The 23,816-nt window shown below is 40.6% G+C and overlaps 1 protein-coding gene and 1 long non-coding RNA gene across 3 annotated transcripts in view; one reads left to right on the top strand and one right to left on the bottom strand.

Annotated features, from left to right (window-relative positions):
* LOC134536089 (early growth response protein 1) overlaps positions 1-23,816 on the top strand; it is a 450,011-nt gene that overhangs the window by 181,167 nt on the left and 245,028 nt on the right. The gene's annotated exons all lie outside the window — the stretch shown is intronic.
* LOC134536091 (uncharacterized) overlaps positions 1-23,816 on the bottom strand; it is a 122,594-nt gene that overhangs the window by 19,920 nt on the left and 78,858 nt on the right. Inside the window, exons 1-2 of one of the 2 annotated variants that reach the window (XR_010075758.1) lie at positions 2,821-3,085; positions 842-969 (exon numbers count right to left, since the gene is read on the bottom strand). This is a non-coding gene — a long non-coding RNA (uncharacterized LOC134536091). Of the gene's footprint in view, positions 1-841; positions 970-2,820; positions 3,086-23,816 lie in introns of those variants that run through there. The other variant, XR_010075757.1, reaches the window with a different exon arrangement.

Genomic DNA, 23,816 nt, shown 5'->3' with positions numbered 1-23,816 from the left:
CCGCCTAGGGCGCCAAGTAGCTGGGGGCGGCGCAGCACGACACATAACAGCTGATACATAATGTTTAACGATTATTGAAAATAGATGAAAATGGATTATCGTAACAGTTTGGAATGTTTAAATTGATGTAAGTAATTATTTAAAGTCCACGGTGGCCTGTTTATGATTTGTAATAACTAAAAAAGTAAAAAAAACAAAAAAACATAAGCCTGTTTACATTTGATTGTTGACAAAATCTTAGGCTTACGTGATGTATTTTGATGAAAGGAAATTTTTTTTGGGATGTCCGGCCGGGGGGGGGGGGGGAGGGGGATTAAGGTTTTTCGTTTAGGGCGCCAATTTACCTTGCACCGGCCCTAGTCACCGCTCAAATTTCACAGCTGTCCTGTGGACGACGAGAAGAGGCGATACCGCGCTGGAAGCACCAGCGAGCGTCGCGCTTATCATCCCGCCTCACTAACACACATACACCCCTGACGAGGCGGGCCCCTTAGCACGTGGTCTACCGCTCCCGTCACATCAGCAGCTCACGTGCCCGAATATAGGAGACGACCACCTCCCTCCGCTTTTACGGGCGACCGGTCTACCCCACCCCTAGGGGAGGGTGGGAGGAGGAGGAGTTTGAAAACCGCGAGAGAGAAGGCCCCATTCCGTTTACCCGCCCGCCTCTAATGCACTCATCAGCGCGGACGTGTTTATTCGTCCCGTCCTCCACGAGCTATCTGGGCTTTTTCTCGAAAAAAGGTCGTCTCGTTAGCGCCGAGGAGGTACCTCGGGGAAGAACCGGGTCGTCGGGACACGGGTCTCCGCCGCCAACAGCAGCTTCCTCCTTTCCTCTCACCTAGGACACTGGACCGCCGCTCCTTTACGTCCTGCTGTCCTCCGACAACCCCTGCCCGCGCCCGTAGAGGTAGTGGCGCGGGAGGCCATCGTGTTCTTGGTGGCAACCAACAGTCCTCTTCCTTTCTCCTTCGGCAGTCACACAGAAAGATTTCCTTTGGGAACCAAGTTACCAACAAATAGTTCGTAATGCCTAGAGACCTGAAAAATTCGCGCATTCATTTCACGATAGGCTATAATCCAAAAAGTTTGCATTTTTGCTGCTTCGGTGATTGGGCCTCAGTATATCTGAAGGACTTTGGGCCAATGGAAAAAAAAAAATGTAAACAAAAGAAGTAGCGAATCACGAGCATCCCAGTTAACGGGTGCTACGAGTCAGTAACCGATGAGCAGATGCAATTCTCCCGAGTGCATAGAGGATCATGGAGTCCATCCTACAGGTCATTGAACTCGCGATTTTTTCCGGTCTCTAGTAATACCACAAGGAATGCCCTCACGAAAATTTCTCACGGAAATTAGGCATCATTTTATATTTTAACTGACGTTTCATTCAACCGTTTTTTTAACCATGGGAAAAGATAATTGAATATTCAAAAATTTGACTATTTTTTTTATTTATTATGCTTATTAATGTGTGAGGTTAATACTGGAATGCTATTTTGGTAACGGTTATTTCTGTTCCATTGACAAATTAAAAAAAAAAATCACAGTGCAGAGAACCTGGAAGCAAAGTCCGCTGCTCACGCCATTTCGTGGCGCTTCTATTCTCAAGTCGAGAATAGAGTGAGAGTTAGGTTTCCGTGGCTTTCGATGTGGGATTTGGTCACAGGAACGTTCAAGACGCCCGAGTGATCTGCCAGACCAACTATTCAGTAGAAAGGGTCTATTCTATCTTTTTTATATATATATACTAAGGCTTAACTTCTCGGAAAACAGCGAGGTCATTAGGCTATAGAATGTGCGAGAAAGGGCGGCTCTAAGAAGGGATAGGCTGTTCGTTCTGCTGTTGCTAAACATTACATTAATAAGTCAGAGATTGGCCTTGGAATATTTACAAACTTATGGTCTCAAATACCGAATCCTAATAGTTACATACAACTTTTGATGAAATAAAATTTTAACACATGACAATAATCAGCCTATTTAAGTTCACATAAATATAACCCTCGAGATAAATATAAAAAAAAATTATTCGGACTCTTGTGTTGTAGACTGTTGGATTAACGGTTCTTACGTAGCCTTCGTATACAAACACTTAATTTTTGTGTATCATTTTTAATGACATTTGAATGATATACACAATAATATTTTGAACAGTTTACCACATGATTTTAAGCTTTCAGTACATACTAGGATTGACATAAAAATTTGCCTTTCAGTTTATAAAATCCATTAGTAAGGACTAGTTTAGTAGAAATATCTTTTGTAAACAATTAAATGTAGTAATACAATTAATTTATTTTAAAAAATCATGAGCAGAAAACAATAAATATTAGAATCAACTTAAATTGGTATACTACAAACCCATACACTGTAAACAAATTGTGTACTTTCGCAAGGATAATCCGGGGAAACTCCAGTTGCCAACGATATCACTTGTAAAAACTACAAGACAAAGTCTTACAAGTGATACCGTCGGCCAATGAGTTTACAAGGACTTTCCTTGTAAAGGAATAAACATTTTTTTTACTATGTAAGTCTAGACTGAAAAGCACTAAACCGAAAGTCATCTAGCCAAAATGCAACAGGTTGAAAGTCATTTGACCGAAAGACACTAGGTCTAAAGGGCACTAGACTGGAAATCGTTTCTCCGAAATTTCGGTCAAATGACTTTCGGTGTAGAACCTGCTACCCTGTGGGAACCTTTGAATGGTATAATGGGCGATAAAGGAAGATAAAAATGCAGTTGTTAACATGGCGTGCGGGACAGAATTATTCGACGCGGAGACAACTCGAACACAGAAACGGGCACCACATTACCTCGAGTGGCCTCCGCAGAACAAACAAGGCAGCGCTGTGAAGGTGGAGGGGCCGAGAGGTTCAACAGTCGGTGGAGTCACTTCGATGACGGCTTGGGGCGGGTGAGGGGGGGGGGGGGGAGGGGAGAGGAAGATGTCCAGGACCAAGAGGAGGAGTAGGAGGATAGTCGGCCGGGCGAACTGTCCCGTCAACAAATTGCCTTTAATGCCCCCCTCTCTCAAGGGGTCCGGAAACCCAAAGTGGCTCGCCGTATCTCCACCTCTTCCCCCCCAACTACACGCCGGCCGAAAAAGAGGCGCGGCAAGTTTTGGCCCACCCACTCCTAATTATTGCATCCCCCCCCCCCCCCCGGAACACTGATGAGCCTTTTACACAGGACGATCCCTCCCTCGGCTGACGAGCAACCGGCGCATAAAGTACCGGTGATATACGACCCGACAACGGAAACTACACACACACACGGAATTAAGAAAGGCCGAGAAGAATAGCCTCGTGTGTATTCTCAGAGTGATGGAAAGGCCGGAGGTATTTAAGGGGAGGGGGGGTGGTTGCTGCACGAAACTGTTCCTAAAGGTCCCGTCGAGTGCCTGGTCGCCGCAAGGGCCGACGTTTACCCAACTAAACTCCCGACTTCCTCCCGATGGACGGACGTACGTACGCCGCCAGGTAACCTGCCACCAGGAAACCTGATTTATACGACGGGCGCGCAAACAGCTCTGTTTTCCCGGGCCCGTAATGACTCGGTGAATTACGGGACTCGGTCCCGTCGTACAACGCGGGATGCCCTCGGACACACCTTTCTTCCGTGGAGCCAGCATCCCTCGCGGGACTGCAGGCTCGGTGCAACCCACCTCCCACAATTTATTTTCCCCTCTAACCTAGCTAGAACAAGTAAAGCTGGACTCCGTTGCGTCCGTCCGTTTTTTTTTTCCCGGGTTCGCCCGTCAATCACGTGACCTCAAGCCAATCAGAAGGCTCAGAAAAATTCCGCACCTCCGTACACTAAAAAGCTTTCCAAAGCCTTTGCTTTCGACGGACGGACGGAGGTTAATCTCCAAACCGGTGTTCATCTGCTCTAGGCAGATTTTGCAGATCAACGCTGTTTCGCAGAGGGCATTAGTGCGCGTCTGTTCTGGGCTGAGTTGATAGCACTGTGCTGGTCACAGCGAATATTACTGTGGGTCTATTCTGAGCAGAGTTTGCAGCATAAGCGGGCATGAGACTGAGTTCACAATTAAAAAAAAAACATAAGCGAGTGCACACGACTTGTGGGAAGTCTGCTGACGGTCCACGTGAGATGCTGGTAGTGCAGGTGTGTATTGGAGACTTACTGTGATGTACCATACTCGCACATTTCACTCCTAATTACAGAGCATTTTCGAGCACTGTCTTAACACATTTACTTTAGTACACTTGAAACTTTCAAATTAACTTTCGGTATGCGACTAGACGCTACTAATTCCAGTTAACACGTTCCAATTTTGTTCAGTTCTTCAAATAAGCCTCATCTTAGCAGGGACTCCCATTGCAGAAGGACTTTCGGCTACTTGGTTCGAAAATCACTTAAGTTGAACAGGCGGTTGTTGATTAGCTGGACTGCCGCGCTGAGCAACTTCTTTAGGCGCAACAGTCTCACAAATAAGCTGTCAACAATACCGTATAGGCCTAAGCGCTAAATTTCACTGTTTTTTGCAATGTAATAACACTGAATGTGTAATAGTTAATCAAAAATAAGAAATTATAAGTACATTGTCAGGGTAAATGGTCCTTAGAAGGGGGTTGAGAATAGGGATTGTACTGGACCAATATTAGGCATAGAGACTGCGTTGTAGATCTGACTTCCTTCATATACTCAATGCTACTTAGCAGGACAAGTGTTATTAATTCATCAGATATCCAAAATAATAGTTGAATAAACACATCTGTGCGAGTCGTTTCGACACAATAGGTATTAATAAGAGGAACGTCTTTAGTGTTCAAAAAAACATTTTCGAAATTTTATTATTTTATTTACAGAAAAGCCGTGACGTTAGAAATTTACTCATTATATTATCATCCGTAATATTCACCATAATCATAATGTGCATCATCATCAACAACTTAATCATACACATAATTATTATCGCCATAATAGAATTTATTATAATCATAATATTTATCATCATTATCAACTTCTTCATATTATTCATCACAATATTCATCATCTTCAAGTAAGAAGAAACCTAAGGTTCACACAACTCGGGTCACGCGCATGGCCAAAGTCTACTCGAATGATCCCGAATCGTCCATGATCTTCACTATCAATGCGAGTTGCTGTTATACATACAGAAGTAAAACTCGTTTACCTCCTCAAACGAGGTCTGTCGTGATGTCGTATTATTCATGTTATTGAATCACGTAGCTTTTTTTTTTTGTTTTAATAAAATTATCTTAAGATTAAATAAATGAATACCCGTGTTTTAATTTTTTTTCTTAGTATGTAGTAGGCCTACTCCAACGACCAACCAAAACGTAGCACTGCCAAACGAGTAGCTCGGAAACTGGACCAGTCTTAAAATTTACGAGCTGGACAATAAGCGCGTTACGAGTTAAATCATTGGAGGGATTAATTTGCGTGATTTGGATTGCAGCGATTTGATTCACAGCTTGTAAACTGACAATAATATAATGATAATTATGCTTTATGCTTACTATTTAAATGTCCTAGATAGTAATTATATACTTTCAGAAAATATTATATACTATATACGGTCCATTCGTATGCGCAAACACAGCTTCGATGGTATTTTTGTGAAAATTACGGCAAATTGGCACAGTACGTTTTAATAATCTTGGTCCAACCAAGATTATGTGTAAATCACATCGGTAATTTTTTTTCTTCTAAATGACGAGCTGTGTTAATGTCTGCGCCACGATAAAACGAGAGAAGGCTTACTGATAGTTTTCCCACTTGCTGATGTCTAGAACTAACTTCGTGGCAGTACCCTAAAGCCCAAGACTCATAAATCAACCCTGTCGAGAAATATACATGCAGCCCCGTGTTGCCATGATTAACACGTTTACCTTGTAAGGAAAATCCAGGCAGTAGACTCTAAAGCATTTCTGCCCAATTTTCACGTCGTTAGGATCTAATTAGCATGGACGCCATTCATCGTGTGTTCTTTCGAAGAATTAAATGGGAAGTGTTTGAGTAGTAACGACATATATATTACACCAACCGTAACAACGATTCAATTCGTTTTTTAAACACATCACATATAGGGACAAAGCATAGTATATAAAAACAGTTAAATATGTAACGTGTGGTTATAAATAAACGAAAGTTTCCTGGTAAATACGAATTCATTTTTCTTGATTCTCTTTAATGGCAGGAACTTAAATGCCGTGTAGCCTTTTAGTCTCATATTTATGTATTATCACCTTTTATAGAAACACCGCTATACAGCTAATTACTTATAAAGTGCAGGCTCATCTATCACACTAAAATCAATTTATCAATAACACGGTTTAGAAAGGTAAATTACTATTTTTTTTGCAGTTAACACGAAAATTATGTGTTTTTTTTTTGACCATACATTTACGAATGATTAGCAAGTTACCACAATTTTCTTCAGCAGATTTCAGTAAAACTTTTTTTTTTTGCTTTTAAGGCTTGTGGCTAACTTAACACGAGGCTATAAACTATTAAAAAAATGTTTTAACAAAAAAAGTTGGGGTAACAACTTAATTTTGAACAAATTTTCGTCACGGGTTACCACGCCCTATTATTTGAATGAAATCGCTGTACGAAAGTGACGAAATTATTAGTGATGGTTAAAGATCTTGGTTGAATTAAAGAATATCCACACGGTCTGTGTTCCAACTGAAATAGTTTTTTCTACTATTTACAGCAAGAATGTTGTCCAGCTAGAACTTCAAAGACGTAGGCCTATACCAGCTTTTCAACTTTTTTTTTTTTTTTTTTTTTAGTGATTAACCTGCAGACGAAGTTTGTTGCTTTAATCCAGACTCATTCCGCACATAAACCTATTTATTCCAGCGGTCCTCTCTGGAAGAGAGATACATACCGAACGAAAGTGATTTAGATGAGTGACCATTTTGTTCAGTTTTTTTTTCCTGCCGGAAAACTACATCCTCCTCCCCTCTCTACGGTCCATTACCTTCGTATCTTTTTTTTTTTTTTTTTTTCATTATTGACTGAGTTGGCATTGTAAATCAACCGAAGCGAAATCGTCCCGATCTGTGGGTAAAACAGCGGGGGCAAGGCCGTTAAAAAAAAAAAAAAAAAAAAAAGGCAACGGACACAGCACTTAAAACTGTTTCGGGGTCTCGTTCTGGAACACCCCCCTCTGGGGTACCGAATAGCACGAGCCATCTCTCCTCCCTAGCCCCCCCCCCCCCCTTTTTCCCCCGCGTCGCTGCAACACTTCGTCCAACCCCTACATGAGCGCCACCCCGAACAATCGTCCCCGTGTGCCCTTATATGGGCGCCGGGCGAGGCGGTTTCCCGAACCGGCCTCATGCATATTAATGTTGCGTCTGTATTCCCGTCTCTGTCCGTCCGACGGACCAAGGGTTCCCCCCATCACCCTCCCCCCCATCTTTCCTCCAAGGCTGAGGAGGGATCCGGTGGGATGGGAAAGGGAGGGGGGAAAGTAGGCACACGTTGTTCCTCGAGGGGGCCCAAATCATATTCCCTTTTTCGGCCGAAGCAACTTCCCAGGACACCAGTGATGCCCCATGTCCTCTCTCTCTCTCTCTCTCTCTCTCTCTCTCTCTCTCTCTCTCGCGTACACGCACACACACGAGAAGGAAATTCTTTTTAATGTCCCGTAGTAAACGCCGGGTCATTAACGTCGTTAAAAACGGGGATGAATTATCCCTTTGATATTCGGCCATTACCCATCACGTAAGAATTTTTTTTTTAATTTTTTTTTTTGCCCCCCTCTCTTTTATTTTTCCCCCAGCCGATGGGTGAAGGGCATCGTACTACGTAAAGCGAGGAGAAGAATATTACAAACTCAGGTTCTTGTTCGGAACCATCCCTTTCTTCCCTGCAGTTTCATCTCCTGGCCGCTGGCGCACGAGCGGGCTTGTGTTTATAATACATTGGTCTAAAAGTTTCGCCCTGGTTACAAGTTACCCAAGGATCTTCATATATTTGCTATAATCTTTGTAAATTTACGGGTAATGAGTTAACTTATTTTTTTAACAATAATCTACAATAATATGAAATTCCATCCCTAAAGGAGTTAAAAAAAAGTGTAAATTCAGTTTCATAATAGAAAACCATGGCAGACACACAAATAGTGGGTTTGCGTCATTTCTCTGTACGCCAAACGGTCATATAGTAAGATCTGACAACTTCCAATCCTTCTCCTTGGCTAAACCCATCCGCTTAGTGAAGCTCGCGGCTGCTAGCGAACTAAAAGCACTAATAACAGTTTATTTTAGAACTTCGTCAATAAATTTGTAACGCGCTATAGTTTTTGTGTATGCGTCACGTTTTGCATCGCTGTTAGTTGCCTCCCAACAAAATGAAGCTGAAGATTTGCGTTCCAGTTTTGTGCTGAATGCGTAGCCTTTATGCACCGAGATTATGCAATCAATGTGTGTTTAAAATCAAAATTTCTCATTTTTCAAGTTTTATGCCCTACAAACTTGAAACTCGGTAGTGATGTTTCTTACATTATGATGTGTTTAGACCGTACAATGTCGGGTACTTCAGCTAGTTTACCATAAATTACGAATAACTATCGTTTATTTGAGGTGTATTCTTATTTGTAAAGTTCGTAAATTAACTGTAATTTTTAACAGTGGCGTTAGCAATGTTTTTGTGCCACATTCTGTTTGAAAAGGCCATAAGCGGACTACAATGATCTGTCTCATCCGTCCGTCACCCACACGTCAGTCAATCACGTGACGACGTGACCTACAGCCAATCAGATGGCCTGGAAAATTCCATCCGTCCGTCCATCAAAACCTTGCCAAGCTCTAACTTTCGACGGACGAACGGATTAAATATTTACGAAAAACATTATCTTTTAGTATAAATATTATTATTTTTAGTTTGTTTATTTGTTAAGCGGCTTCCGTATTATGTTCTTAACTTGCCTAAGAACACTTTTTTTTTTTAGTTTGATATTTGAAAAGACAACGAGAACACAAAAGTAATTAACGAAGTAATTAATAATGCGCGGTTACTCGAAAATATAATTAAATAAATATTTTGTATTTTGTTTAATCATTTAGCGTACATGATCGTCACACTGATAAAAACTTTACAAGAGGAATTTCCTCGACCTTGACAGTTGTTGGCAGCATCCAAGTAGAAAAATATTATGAAGGACGCGCCGATCATTGTGAATCCAGCTCTACTCAGAAGACCGTGTTTTCTTGCATTAAAAGCTCATGTCTGGTGACGTGTCGTGGATTCGAATCCAAAATCCTTTGCAAGTTATCGAATTCATGGGCACCAAGTTTGTACACAAGTGATTCCTAAGCTTGCCAAAATTCAGTATGACCATAAAAGAATGTCCCAGTTATAAATTTTAATTGTATCAACTGTAAGCGTTGTTGAGTTTTGGTTCATGATCAGAATTAAAGAGTAACTCAAAACAGTTTTAGATAAGCGCATGCTTGAGTACTGCTTTGTTGTTTTCTCGCTTGCAGCGCCACCGACGCAAATTGTCGACTCCTGAGCGTAAATATTTTTGTGTTCCACAATTTGGCTAAGAGTGAAACTGTAATTTCAGTTCAATGTGAGTTTCGTTTAAAGGTTAAATGTGAACTCCCGGTTTTGCAAAAAACATCCGGCGATGAGTTCGAAACTATCGGATGGGTTTTTAAAGGCAAAAGCTGGCCTCTACGTTCACCCGACACAACGCCATGCAATGTTTTCCTTTGGGGCTTTATAAAAGATCGTATCTACGTTCCGCAGCTACCTAATGTTCTTGCCAGAGTTGAGAGACAGTATGGAACAGGCTATTGTTTCCATTACTCCGGACGTGTTAACCTAAGTGTGGGAAGAATTTGACTTTTTTTTAGGTTGGATGTGTACCATATAACTAAAGGTGCACATATTGGACATTTGAAGAGAAAAAAACTAGGTTAGTTTACCTTTGATTTGATGTCAATAGTCTAAAATTAAACTTTTATAATATACCGTTGAAACTGGGACATTATTTTATGGACAGCCTGTATTGACAGTCCTTGTCGTCTCGAGGCTCTGTCTCTCATGAGTTGTTCATTTTTACATTTTTCTTTAGTCTTAACTCGATACGCTCATTGCATTTGTTGTTCTGTCACGAAAATTTTCAACAGATGTTCACTAAGTGTGACATAATTGTTGTAAAAAGCCGCGCAAGGGTAAATAATGACGAACGATTGCGTGAGCACTTACATCCATTATGTAACACTAAGTGAACCTCTGTTGAAAACATTTGTGGCAGGAAAATAGATGCAAAGAAGGTATAGAGTTGAAATTTTAGCAATAGCTCTTAAATAAAAGTAAAAACGAAAAAGTGAAGAAAAAAAACCAACATGGCATGTGGGAGTGACCCACCTTCCTGGGCACACATATGAGGGGCTGAGAACAAAAATCAGGCAAGTGACCAGTAAATTGCTATTGAAGTTTAGTATTGCACACTTCAACTGTAATGTAACTTTGAAACAGAGTCGGTCATTTGGTGTTCTGTATATTTCAGCTCATTATAAATATTTACCTGAAATGCTGTTGTACCAGCGTGGAACCTAATATTCGCGAATCCAAAAATCATATGCACATTTTTTGCATGATTAGCACTGTTAAAAAACTTGGGGAAAAAATTGGGGATACATTCTTAAAAAATAGATTGAAACTTATCAGGTTAAATATTTAATATTTAATTCCGGCTACTGAATTAAATAATTTTATTTTGTTCGCATCAATTAAATTCATTTTGTAATGTTTTAAATATGACTAGAATTAGCAGAGCGTGGTGTCTAAATAAATTTATGTAAAATAGAGAAATTCCAACTAAATCATTAAAGAGTATAGGTATTTAACTGGAAAATACATGGCTAGGCATTTTCCTTATAATTTTTCTAATGTAAAATTCTCCAAAATGTTAAAAATAAAACTTGACAGCTTAATAATAATCAGACAGCGTATTGAGCAGGAAGTATGAAACAGAGTATGCTCATATCTGATGGAAAAAAGTTTCATAAATGGAGCACAAGATCGGTTCATAACGTCGTAAAACCGATCCGATCTGTGCAATTTTCAAAAACGTATGTTTTCGTACTATTCTTGCAATTTTTTTCCCTAACCTAGCTAAAAACTAAGTGTATTTGTAGGAGAGGTATGTGTTAGGGAGGGACCTAGGTGCGTCTCAGGCCGAAGCCTATACGCCTGGTCAAGCTGGGATTAGTCATGCATCGTGTGCTTTGTGCGCGGGGATTGGCCAGTCATGGCAGCAGTCGAAGTCATGACTAACTACCCTATCTTAAAACTATGCTAAGTTGGACCCAGGTAAAACCTTTGGCACAGACATGCGGGATGCAAAGTCACGCATTAATTGCGTAGGAATGTACAGGATACAGGAGCTGGTGTGTATGAACAGTTGGACAGAGCAGGAAAGAGTCTAGCACGCGGGGGTTTGGGGAACTTTCATATTTTGTGTCCATATTGCTGGGCTTATGACCAGTGGCGCTCGCAACACCTGGTGGTGAGTGGCTGCACTGGCCACTCAACTCCGCTGCCAGGCACCACCTAGAACAAGGGAAGACAGGAAAGCAGACAAACTTACGTACTAAACACTTGATATATTAGGGCGCGATTACACGGGACCCTGAACTACTTCAGGTGAACATGTTTAAGTAAACACGTTTACAAACGCGAAAGTGTACGGTTACACGGTAGTTGCTGAAAAGTGTGTTCAGCTCTAAAACCGATTGTCTACTGTCAACGAATGACTGTTGTTGATCTTCTCTATTTTGTATCCAGAAAACGCGGGATTTTCTCACTTGTTTATACAGTATTATCAGCAGAAATGGAATGTGTTTTCATATTGCTCAATATTTTTTTTTTTTACAAATCGGGAATTCAAACAACATGCACAGTAAAATTTCTTAAACTTATTTTTTATTATTTTTTGAGCGAGAGTACCTATCTCAGTTTTAAGAAAATTAAGGTCAGGATCAATTAAAAAAATCATATATATATATATAATTACCTGTTGATTTTTTTTTTGTTGCATTAGGTAAAATATTACTTGAAATTGTGCCAGGAACACTTTCACATCTTGAATTTCTGCAAAGGACTGTTTATATTCTAAACAGCCAATCAGAGGCTAATGTAGAAGATATGTCGATCTGAACTACTTTGCCAACATGTTTAAGTTAAATGGGAAATGGCCTCGAACGAAACATGTTCAGACTGTGTGTAACCACACTCAACAGCTGAACATGTTCACCTGAAGTAGTTCAGACTCCCGTGTAACCGCGCCCTTAGTTTCTGTGATGTGCTCAGCTCTCAGCTGAGACATGGGCGCACCTTGCTTCAACTCTATGCTTGCAGCTTCAAGGGTTCAAGGACAGTGCTGTCGAGGCTACAGGAGAATGCTGTGAAGTATCGAAGTACCAAAAAAAACACCATATATAGACGAATACATATAAAATAACTCCATATAAATTGATTTAGAGATCTTCAAAAACAAATATACAATTTAACGTTTTATGGGGGAGGTTACATCAACGGACTGTAGCTTGTTCTTCTCACGGTCTTAAATACAAGTAGATTTTTTCATTCATTTATTAACAGTGAGCTAGAAATATCAAGAAAAATATATATTTCTTACTTCCCCCCCCCCCCTCACCTTCCGAAAAGCCTTTTACTTAATAACAAAGACATTGAAATGGAATTTTAAAAAAAATGCGCTGAGCGTACTAAAGTTCACGATTTTGTTTTACGGACCATATGTTTTAATGGATTATACAGTTAGTGCGCATGTTGGACACGAATGAGTTAGTGTAACTTCGCCTTCCCTACCCTCCGCTCCGCTGGGCAGTAAATGTTTTTTTTTTCTTTTTTTACAGTACAACCCTTTGGGCTTTTTTTTTCTTTCTTCTCGGGACGCCGGATCCCGACGACGATAAGGATTCCCGCGGCCTGAGCTGCGAGACAAACGACTTGGCTGACGGCAAAATTGATCCTGACGGTCTAATAACCATGTGGTCAACTCGCTTGCCCCCTCCCCTACCCCCCTTTCCCGCCCTTCCTCAGGGGTCTCCTTAGGACCCTTGACGGATGGCTTCTCGTCACAAGAGGGACATCGGGCGAGGTACATCACTCCCCCCCCCCCCCCTTCCATTTTCGTTCATGTCCAACTGAAAACCTCCCACAAATTAAGGCTCCGCCCTTCCCACAACTTTGGGTCATCGTATTTTCGAGTTATTATCTTGGTTTGATTTCAATTACTACATACATTTCACTACATAGAAAAAAAAATATTTTTTCTGTATTTTTACAAAAAGATTCTTTTGCAAATCAAGATTTTATATTTTTAATTAATTTTCATTCAAGCATTTTTTTTTAAAAAACTATGGATAAGATAATCTAATATTCAAAACTTTGACTGTATTTTGTTGTGTAATGATTATTATGTTCGCAGTTAGTACTGGAAAGCTATTCAAAAAAAGGTTTACAAATAACTTGAACTATTGGCGGTGCTCGGACAACACAAAGCGTAAATGGCCGTGTAAGAGCACTTATTTTGTAGTGATACAGTTGTTTTTATGTAAATGCACAAATTGACAGCCGTACGTAACTTAACATAAATATTTATGTTCCCTTAAATTTACAGTGTATATAATCATCACATATTATGTTTTCTGTTTCGTTTGGTGCCAAATATATGTATACAAGACGTTATATATTGTCTTTAAAAATTCAGGAAAATTTTTATAATATAATTTTTTGCCTGGCTTATTCCGTCATGGTAACACACTAGAAGTCCAATTATGCTCAGTTTTTCACACCTGGGCGATGTGTAAATCTTTTCTTACATAAATTATCCCATTATAATTATATTTATAAAGGAAGAGAGAGAAAAAAATTATCCTACATGACGGGTGAAGCTACGAGGGAAAATCGAGGGTGGGGAGGAAAGCATAAACACACTGAAACATTTTGGAAAGCACCCGTTTCGATGTTTCTGTTTACAAAAGCACCGGGTGGAATTTTTTTTTCCCTGTCGTTGCCTGTACAAAAGGTCTCGTTTTCCCCCTTTGGTCTCGATCTTTCCGGCGGACATAAACGCAACCCCAACTGAGATTCTTCCAGCATCTTCTGGCCCGACCCTTTCAGACTCCCCGCGCGTAAATTTTCCCCTTCCTTCGTGGCGTTGGTGCGACCTTCGAACATGAGAGAAAAAAAAATGAAAATCCTCTCTCCCCTTTTTCCTTCTCTCTCGTTCTCTCGCGCACAGGTTATCGCTCACGTTAATTTGTGGGGTGCTGAAACAACTCTACCAACATGGTGTTCCGGGGGGGAGGGGGTGAAGATATGTTTGGAGGGGAGGGGAGTGTAGGTCCCATCCATACTAAACGCCTCACTTCCAAAGCCCCGCTTGCGCCGTTTAGGACTCCTTTTAAATTTTAATACGCTGCTTCGAAGAGATGCACAAAGGGGACGCGCCGCGCGTCGGAACACCAATAAATAAAAATAACGAAAAAATAAAGAGGGGGAAAAAATCGGTTAAGTGGATCGAGTAATCATGCTGATGTCGTCTTTAAACACCGTTAGGAATATCCTCTCCTCTCTTTCCCACCTCCCAACCTTCTCATAATCCACCTTCATCAAAACCTTTTCCAACCGAGCCTTTATTTCCAGACTAGCAAGTTATCGCGTCTGTCCTCGACTTTGGTGTGACTCTGCCGTCTTGGCCAGGACGGGAAATATCTCCTTGCACTCTCCTGTTGGCATGGAATTTTTTTGACGTGACAACGTCTAATAAATCGATGAACGCCGGCTGCACGCACGAAAAAGTGTCCCGTTACGCACATTGTCCCGTTTCGCGGTGTCCCGTTACGCTCATTTTATATTGCTCTTTGCTAACCTGAACCTCCTAGCATTGCGACCGAGTCCGTGGCGTAATTCTGTTTTCATGCATTTCAATGTAACATTTTCATTGCTCTTTGCTAACCTGTTCCTCCTAGCATTGCTGCAGAGTCCGTGGCGCAAATATATTATTTTTGACTGCATCTTGGTGTTTGGTAAGCCATTTTCCTTCACATCATCCTTGAAACACTCCCATTCGTTTCCTACTTTTCCTATCATCGTCCTATCCTTAACAGAATAACACAGATTGGAAAAAGTTAAATAGCAAACATGTATAAACGTTATAGTTAAAATAATCTCTTCGTTAAAGTAATAAACATATTTGAATTAATGAGTGCAAAAAATAAAAGTAAATTTATTAATTAAATTGTAGATTTCATTTCACTCCTTTGTATCCATACAAAATAGTGATAATTCAATAAAAATGATTCAATTTTATTCATAAAAGTATGCAATCATTTTTTCATTAATGTTTTGTTATGACGTTGTCACGTTAAACTATCGTCCGTAAACCGACTTTACAGACAACCAATTTTTTAAAAATGTTATTGCACCGTTAATTATTTTGTAAACGTATCTGACATGTTCATGTAAAATTACAAAACAAGTGTTTGCAGTAATACTGGTTTCGGATTCTTACCCGGGAATTTGTGGTTTGTGTTGTCCCAGTAGGCCTACTTCCAAAAGTTTTTTTTTTATGTGTACCATCTTACATCTTAGCTCTCGGTAGACGGCATTTGGTGCGAGTGATTTCGGGAATGGAAGGGAAATGTGTGAACACGGTGCTGCCATCCGTGGAAGCCTCAGAAACTTCTAAAAGATGGATGACCCGCGTGTTTACAGAATTTACGCCACGCATAAGTATTAAATAATATATAATTACAATAGTACAACTATCCTTCAATACTTTATGTTATGATTTATAGTCATAAAAAGAAATTGCATCTTAAAAAATACGTTGATATTACAATTTTGACAACCCTCAGTTAAAATTGAAGTGTAGAGATAGCACCGCGTTCGCCATACTGTAGAGACAACCACAAATTCTTACTTAGCCTGCACATATTTGACGCCATGAAAAATAAAATAATTTTTGTGATGAAATTTTTACTGTTAAATCTTAAATTTTAGGAAGTACATTCAGGCTGATTTCCGTCATTCAAGCAAAAACAAATATACACGAAGTATATACTTGAAATTAGTGTTATAATACGTGTTTTAAAATGTTTCAGGATAATATTTTTTTACGTGATTTTTTTTTTTTTTTTTTTTTTTTTTAAAAGTTTGGGTACGAACGCTGGGTGCCGTTCCGAAATTACGAGCTACAAAGTTATGCCAGAATTTGAAATGATTAGTACATGAAGACTGCGAGTCAAAGCAACAGGGGAAGGTAGCGCTTGTCAGAGACAGCGGAACCGTCTGTAAACTTCCCCCCCCTCCCCCCCACAACACTTCACAACGGAGGAGCGTGTATGTCCCGTTTCAGCTCATAATTTTACATTTATGTTCCACACTGTTAAACCTGCCAGCTTTTTGAGTGGCTGAACTTTTATAAAACGAATATACATCGCAAACTTTTCGCATGATTAGTTAACCAAATTTGCATTTTTAACTTTTTTTGTGCGGTATGGATGAGGAAAATGAAATGGAATACAAAACTGGACATTTTGTTTTAGTTTTAAAGTCAGTTTTACTGGCTGATATGCGATATGGTTTTAATTTCTTTAGATATAATCCATTTGTTCGTCCGTCAAAAGTTAGAGCTTGCCAAGTTTTTGACGAACGGATGGATATAATTTTTTTTTTGGCCATCCGATTGACTGCAGGACGGACGGATGGCGGACATTATAATTCCGCTAACTCACATCCGTGCTCGCAGATGCCCTACGCTCAGAAAAAACTATGTTTTCCAACGCCATGACCCAAATTAGTGCGCAGTTACAGAATGGGCATCACGCCCCGTAACTTTTAGTTTTGATCCATCAATTTACGATTTAGTAGAAATCCTTATGCGTTCTAGATGTTGTAATGCTTTTTCAGTGCCCGTTGCAATAGCTCTTTATAAAAAAAAATTCAAAGTGTGATAATTAACTGGATAAATTCCTTAGATTATTTGAATATTTCGCAAAAACAAATATTATTAAGACTTTTCTAATCGTACGTAACTGTCTCATGTTAGCATGTGCCAGTTAATTTTCTTCTTTTATACACAGAAATTATTATATTACTATTTGTTTTTACGTCTGACACATATTATTAAAAAGATTTATGACATTTTAAATGTTCCAGAATTATTCTTTTGCTTACCAAATAGCTACCTCTCTGGATAATAATTACGTAGCATCTTATGAATCACTGCTACTACCGAGCGTGAACTCTTATTTGCCACTTTCCAGTGAAATTTAAACTTTGTTATTACTGCTTTGGAAAATGAGAGGTTTTTCTTTTCCCGCTAACAGCTTTCTTAGTCTCGCCGATTAAGTCATCAACACCTGAAATTTTGATTTCCCCCCACCCTTTTTTTTCTCTATCTCTCTCTGTGTTTAAGGTGTAACATGGAACGTCATAAAAATTAACAGATTGTACTTACGTAACCCTTGTGTCAAGAAAATTACGAAAATAAGGAAAAGCAAATATGTAACATTGACATGCAGGACAACAAACTACTGTAAATTATCTTTGCCCACAAGCAGTGATCTCCGGGTTTAAACTGAATGACCTCTCCTTTACTGAAGTGCATAATGCCCAGTCTCTCGTCACGCTTGCCTTGGATTAGTTGTAAATTACTGAGCGGTCTCCTGAAACTAAATACCAATCAGAAATCCGCCCAAAAAAAAAAAAAACGAATTAGCGACAAGGCTTTGACAGAGCTACGGTCGAGCGCGTAAACCAACAAAAAATTACTCTCGCTTTTTGAAAAATAGTTTTGACGACTGGGTGTGGTTACACTTAAACTACCATTTATGAGAAAGTCAACAAGAGAGAAGTTAATAATCGTACTAGAACCTGTAGCGTCGTGATAAAAAAAAATGATTACTTTAAAGACGGGAGAGCTGGATATCCGAACATAAATGAATATTCTTCCGCGGGCTTGCGGCTTTCTATAATTACACCGGAATTATAAACATAATGATGTGCATCCCACGCAGGGATTGTAGTTACAGGCTGGGAAATCCTTTCGCCGCGACCAAATAACGTGTGTATTATCACATTAACGGCGGAACATTTCAATAGAAAATACAGCTCAGTGGTCATTTGTGATTTACTGTTCGTTTCCACGAGTCATAAATTGAGCTACTAAGTTAGTTATCAAAAAAATGCCTAAAATTTTACCTTTTTTTTCCAGTGGTTTTTGATGATATTAATTACAATGCATTAAATTTAAAGAGAATAATGCATAATGTAACAACTATGTTTCAATACATGAATAAATTAATTTAACGATAATACACATATTATATTAGTTGTACCCGTAGCATATATTGAAAGAATGAAATTATATGTTATACAGTCTTGGATTAACCGTTTGTATCTAACCTTCGTCTTATAACGCTTTATTTTTAGTATATCATTCATTAAATAAATAAAGATTATGGTTTCGAAAAACCATAGAAACCTGGGTTTATCAGACGTGGGATACAGTTTTGAGTTAACATTTCACCTATATGTGGTCTTATACGTAAAATTTCTTAAATATCCCGAAACGAATTTTTTAAATTAGTTTTCCAAATTGTTTTGGAAAAATTAGTTTTAAGGCATTTATAATTTAACTCCTTATAATTTAATACCAGCAGTTAATACAAAACTGTATTTCACACGAATGCATGCTATTAATTAATGCTAACCACGTTAATATATCAATTTGTCATTAAAGTTATTTAAATTTTGAAACTCAGCACTTGTAACTTGATAAAAGCATTTATTAAGTCCAAAAATATTTATGCTAGGAATTTTATTGAAGTGAAACTTCTAATTCGTCTTCCAACAAGGTTGCGTTAAACGTTTAACGCTACCATGGAGAAAGCACTGTTGCGTTATACGTTCTACGCTCCTGGGGAGGGGGAATAGAAAGAGACAGAGCGAGAGTGAATGCGTGGCACTCGAACGCATGCGCGTAGTATACTTGTTACAGGCCAGCGCGAGAGTTAGCAACGAGTAGCGTCCAATATTCCAACGCAAGAGGGAGAGAGAAAGGTAGAAAGTAGGAGAGAGAAAGAGAGTGAGTCGGTAGATCCCAAGCACATGCGCGTGGTATTCTTGCTATGCAGCGAAGTAAACAGTGAAGTTTCACTTCTTCCGCGCGGAGAGACTCCCCGCACAATTTTTTTTAATCACCTGCTTAACACGAAAATATATCTGTACCTCGGAGAGAGAGAGAGAGAGAGAGAGAGAGAGAGAGAGAGAGAGAGAGAGAGAGAGAGAGAGAGAGAGAGCAGTTTAAACAATTTGAAATAGTGCTTCACTTATTCACTTAACTATTTTCTACCCCAAACAAGTGAATTTTTTTTATATGTATCGTAGATATTCGTGTTGCATGACAATAGAAAGAACGTCAAACGGTGGTCAAATTTAATGGTTGAAAGTGCATTTTGCCCAAACGTTGGCATAGTTTCGTACGTCCCCGAGGTGAAGATACAAGCGAAAAAGTAATTAAACGTTCCGGCCGAATAACAGTCGCGCGCTCCGCTGATCTGCTAATGGTTTCATACATTTAAAAAAATAAAAAATTAAAAAAAAATTAAAATTAAAGAACGCGCACAGTTTTGCCTCGGGGTGTTGCACGGGGTAGGAAGAGGGGATGGGAAATCGTGTAACGACTCTGAAACAATCTTAATAATTATATTCCCCCTCCCACGTCCCTTTTCCTCATTTACCCCCTCCTTCGAAACTTCTTTCGCCGGTGAACCCGCTGACCTGTTCCTCGCGGTAATGACCGAGAGCGGCGGGGGAAATGGAGGGGGTTGGGGGCAAGATGTCGAGGACCCCATGCGTAGCCGATAGATCACCTTAATTCCAGTCGCCGCCCGGGGGCACAGCTCCGTGAGAATGAGGGGGGGGGGGGTTGGGAAGGGGGCTTGAGGTGTCCGTGCGCGGCCCGCTCTCGCACGCTGTAATTACACAAGTCACGTGGGCGGTTCGGAACCCGCGGAGGAAGAGCCCCGACGCGGACTTAACGCCGCATGTCCACTTCTCGCCGTTCCCGAGTCTCCAGCTTCCAGCGATGCGTCGTTTCTAGAGACCTGAAAAAATTCGCGGGTTCGTTTCGTGTCGTGCTAAAAATTCAAATAATCATACCTCAGTGCTGCTTTTCTGTCATTGGTTCGCCGTTGATCTGGAGGACCGAGGGCCAACTAGAGACCATCACTCGTAGAAGTGTCGAATCAAATGGCCACCCGGTCGAGGCGACTATACAAGTCAGCAGCCATTGAACATTTGGCATTTGCCCGAGTGTGTAGAGGATATCGGAGTCTATCCTGGAGGTCATTGAACCCGCGAATTTTTCCTGTCTCTAAATCATTTCTTATCTGAAGCAAACTAAACTCGGGGTATTTATATCGCGCGAACCACGCAAAAATTTAAATGGAAAAAGGGGGGGGGGGTGATTTGCAATGTGCGAGAGTAAGGAAAGCTGGACATAAGATGTTCATGCGTCGAGCTGCCGAAGGAGGTCGAAAGCACGCACGTGCGTGCGAACACACGACCATGTGATGATCATCTTCGGTCGCCAGAGGTGTCGGTTTTCTCTTCTCCCCGCAACACCATCCCCTCTCCTATGATTCTTTGCAACAAACACGGAAGGGAAAAAAAGAAAAACTGCTTTTCTTTTAAAACTCCGCGGGTTCGGAGGATTCAAAATTTAATGGCCGCGGGTCTCGGAGCCGTGGTTTCGTAAAGGAAGGGGTGGGGGGGGATGCGTCGAAAAGGGGGAAGGGAGGTAGGCGTGTTTTTGGTTTTCAGAAATGACCCGGCCCGGCATAATGAGGCGAAACATCTCACTTTTCTACCCAACGGGTCGTGCGCGTGCGGGAGCCGATGATATTCCCCACCATTTTTTTCTTCCCTCTTTATTTTTTTTTTCAAGCCTGACGGACCCTGCTACGTCCTGGGAAAATTTGTGAGGGGTGGAGGGGGGATGTGGCTGCAGTGTCTTTCGCGCTCTTCTACCCTCGGGGTTGAGCCTTAATGTCGATTCTTATCGATAAATAATGACACCGAATAACAACCTGTTGTTCGTGTGGTAGGATGAGGAGGGGGTGGACTAAAAAAAAAGGGGGAGGGGGCTGAAAGAAAATCATGTTCTTCCACTTGCGCCTCACTCCTGCCCCCTTCGGACGGGGGTCAAAGGTCACGGTGTCCGGTTCGTGGGGGGGGGGGGGATGGGGGGCAGTCACAACGCCGCGCCGCGGGTCATCCACGAGCGCGCATGGGTAATTGGCGGGCGGAGCCCTAACCCCCCCCCCCCATCCCCCTCACAACACTCCCACCCTCCATTTTTCAAAATCGTGAATCAAAATCGGTGTTCCTTCGGACATCGGAGGGGGTTGGAACGGCACGCGGTATTAAATATTGGTACTTGGCGACTAAATTAACCTAGCAGAGGGCGTCGGAGGAACTGAAACTCAAAACAAGATAAATACATACATTAAAATTATTTATGAGAGTCTCTTCAGAAAATTCTATTTCCACTTACAGATTAATAGTTTTTTTTTTTTTTTTTTTTTTTTTAGCTAACGAAATGACTGCAATAATGATATGCACACTTGATTCACATCTCAAGTTCTTAAAACAGTTGTTGCATACAATAGAACGCTAAGTTACAAGATGATTTGTTTAAAATGTTCGTTCGTTTTTCCCCACAACAGTTTTTTTTTTAAAGATTGAAACATTACATTCTGAACAAAAATCCTGAATTGTATCGGGAGGCGATAAAACTATATGAATACTATGGGCGTATATTGTTCTGTCTTTCTGACGAATAACTCGAGAAAAAAAATAAACAGGTGTCACTAAACCCGTAAACAACACCATGTAAGCCATTGGAATATCCAGTATGTCGTACTTCGATGTTTGTTATTTAATCTTTGAAATTATTCAGGAAATAATCAATTTAAAAAAAAATGCCAGGAAGTCTTTCGTTCTCGCCAGAGATGTATAACATGCTAAGATGTCACAAATCAAATCTTTACTTTTTTCCTGCACGGTTAAAAGATTTCACCTTAAGTGTACGTAGAATGCAGGTTACAAATTATCCAGGGGTGTTCGTAAATTCACGGCTACTAAGCTCACAATTTTCAAAGATACACCCACCAATATAATCTTGGTATACAAGCAAAACATTTAAAACTGGGTAGATCTGCGGAAAAAAAACTCAATTACAGTAGGTATGTATTTCTTCCCCAGGGGTATCTACTCTGTTCATACCGATAATCTTTGGACTCGGAAGTCGAAATATGGCGTAATTTATACGAAGTTCCAGCTGTCTGAAATTACAGACTCCTGTTCGTTTATTTGGTGTGAATTCTTTGATGGAATGTCCGTAAATTTGCTGTAATTTCTAACGGCGTGTTTGTAGTATAGGTGTGTGGAGGAAAGTTAAAAACATTCTGCAGGCCGAAAGGTAACGAGAATCCATCACCCCAGAGACAGAGTCGCTGCGGCAATAACAAACGCAAATGTGGACACGATTCAGAAGACGGGACAGGAGATAAAACACCGCCTAGGTATCATTGGAGCTAAAATGGCACCCATATCGAAGTGCACTTTAGCTGAGTCTAAAACTTTTGAGATTTTGAACATTACAAGATGCCGCACGTGTATATCAATTAAATACTTCTCTTACAATAACAGTTTAGAATTCCAGCAATAACTTTCAACGATATTGTTTATAGTTTTTCACATACTTAGACTGCATCACATAGTAATTTGCCTTACACTGTTCCTAGATTGATATTATACGGCTTCTAAACATTACAAATCTTATTTTGTACATCATCGTTCATAATAATACATTTTAATACTTTATAAATTTTACTATTTGTTAATTTTTCCAAGAACATAAAATACTTACTATTGACAGTATTATCACCGTTGAAAAAAATTATTCAGTGCCAAATGCCAAGTTATTTCACTGGAGAAACTTTTTTGTAGCAGCGGTAACTATTAATAACAAGACATTACATAAGATTGTGTTTCCATGCTCAAACAAAGGCAAAAAATTTTAACGATAAATTTAACGATATTTATTTTCCGCGAATTTTTTTTTCCAGTCCACACAAATAACTTTACCTTTGGTGCTGATTCCTGGTGTCGTTTCACGGTTAATCCGGCCCAAAATTTTTCCGCCCAAGTTTGCGGAGTCTATACCCGGAGGTCAAATGAACCGGCGAATTTTTCCGGTCCTTCAGAATGAGACGCGCACTAGTAGCTCGCGAAATGTTTTTTGATGTTGCCTTGCGAAGGGAAACGGTGATTCGCCCAAGGTGGGGAGGGGATAAGGGGCAATTAGTAGACCTGTGTGGGCGGGGCGGGTCAGCCGCGCGCTCACGGGTTTAATTAGGACGCTCTCTCTCCGAGGGTGTGCCACGGGGCGCCGCCATCAATAACCCGCGGGGCTTCATTAGCGACGGCTGATCAGAAACAACGGCGCCCGTGCAGTGGCGCGCTCCGCGGGGGCCTGCGGCGAGGTCGCGAACACGCGCTCTGGCGACACAAATACGGGGACGCACCACAACGCCGAAATGCCAAATTGACCACAACGCCGACAGCTAGAAAACTGCTGTGTACCACAACGCTGGATTACCACAACGCCGGATTACCACAATGCCGAAATACACTAACGCCGAAAAATGTCATTGCAGGACTGCCATAAAGGTTAGGTTAGGTTAGGTTAGACTAG

This window comes from Bacillus rossius, chromosome 10 (genome assembly GCF_032445375.1).
Source record: "Bacillus rossius redtenbacheri isolate Brsri chromosome 10, Brsri_v3, whole genome shotgun sequence".
Classification (NCBI taxonomy): Eukaryota; Metazoa; Arthropoda; class Insecta; order Phasmatodea; family Bacillidae; genus Bacillus; species Bacillus rossius.
This window is presented reverse-complemented; position numbering and strand designations above follow the sequence as displayed.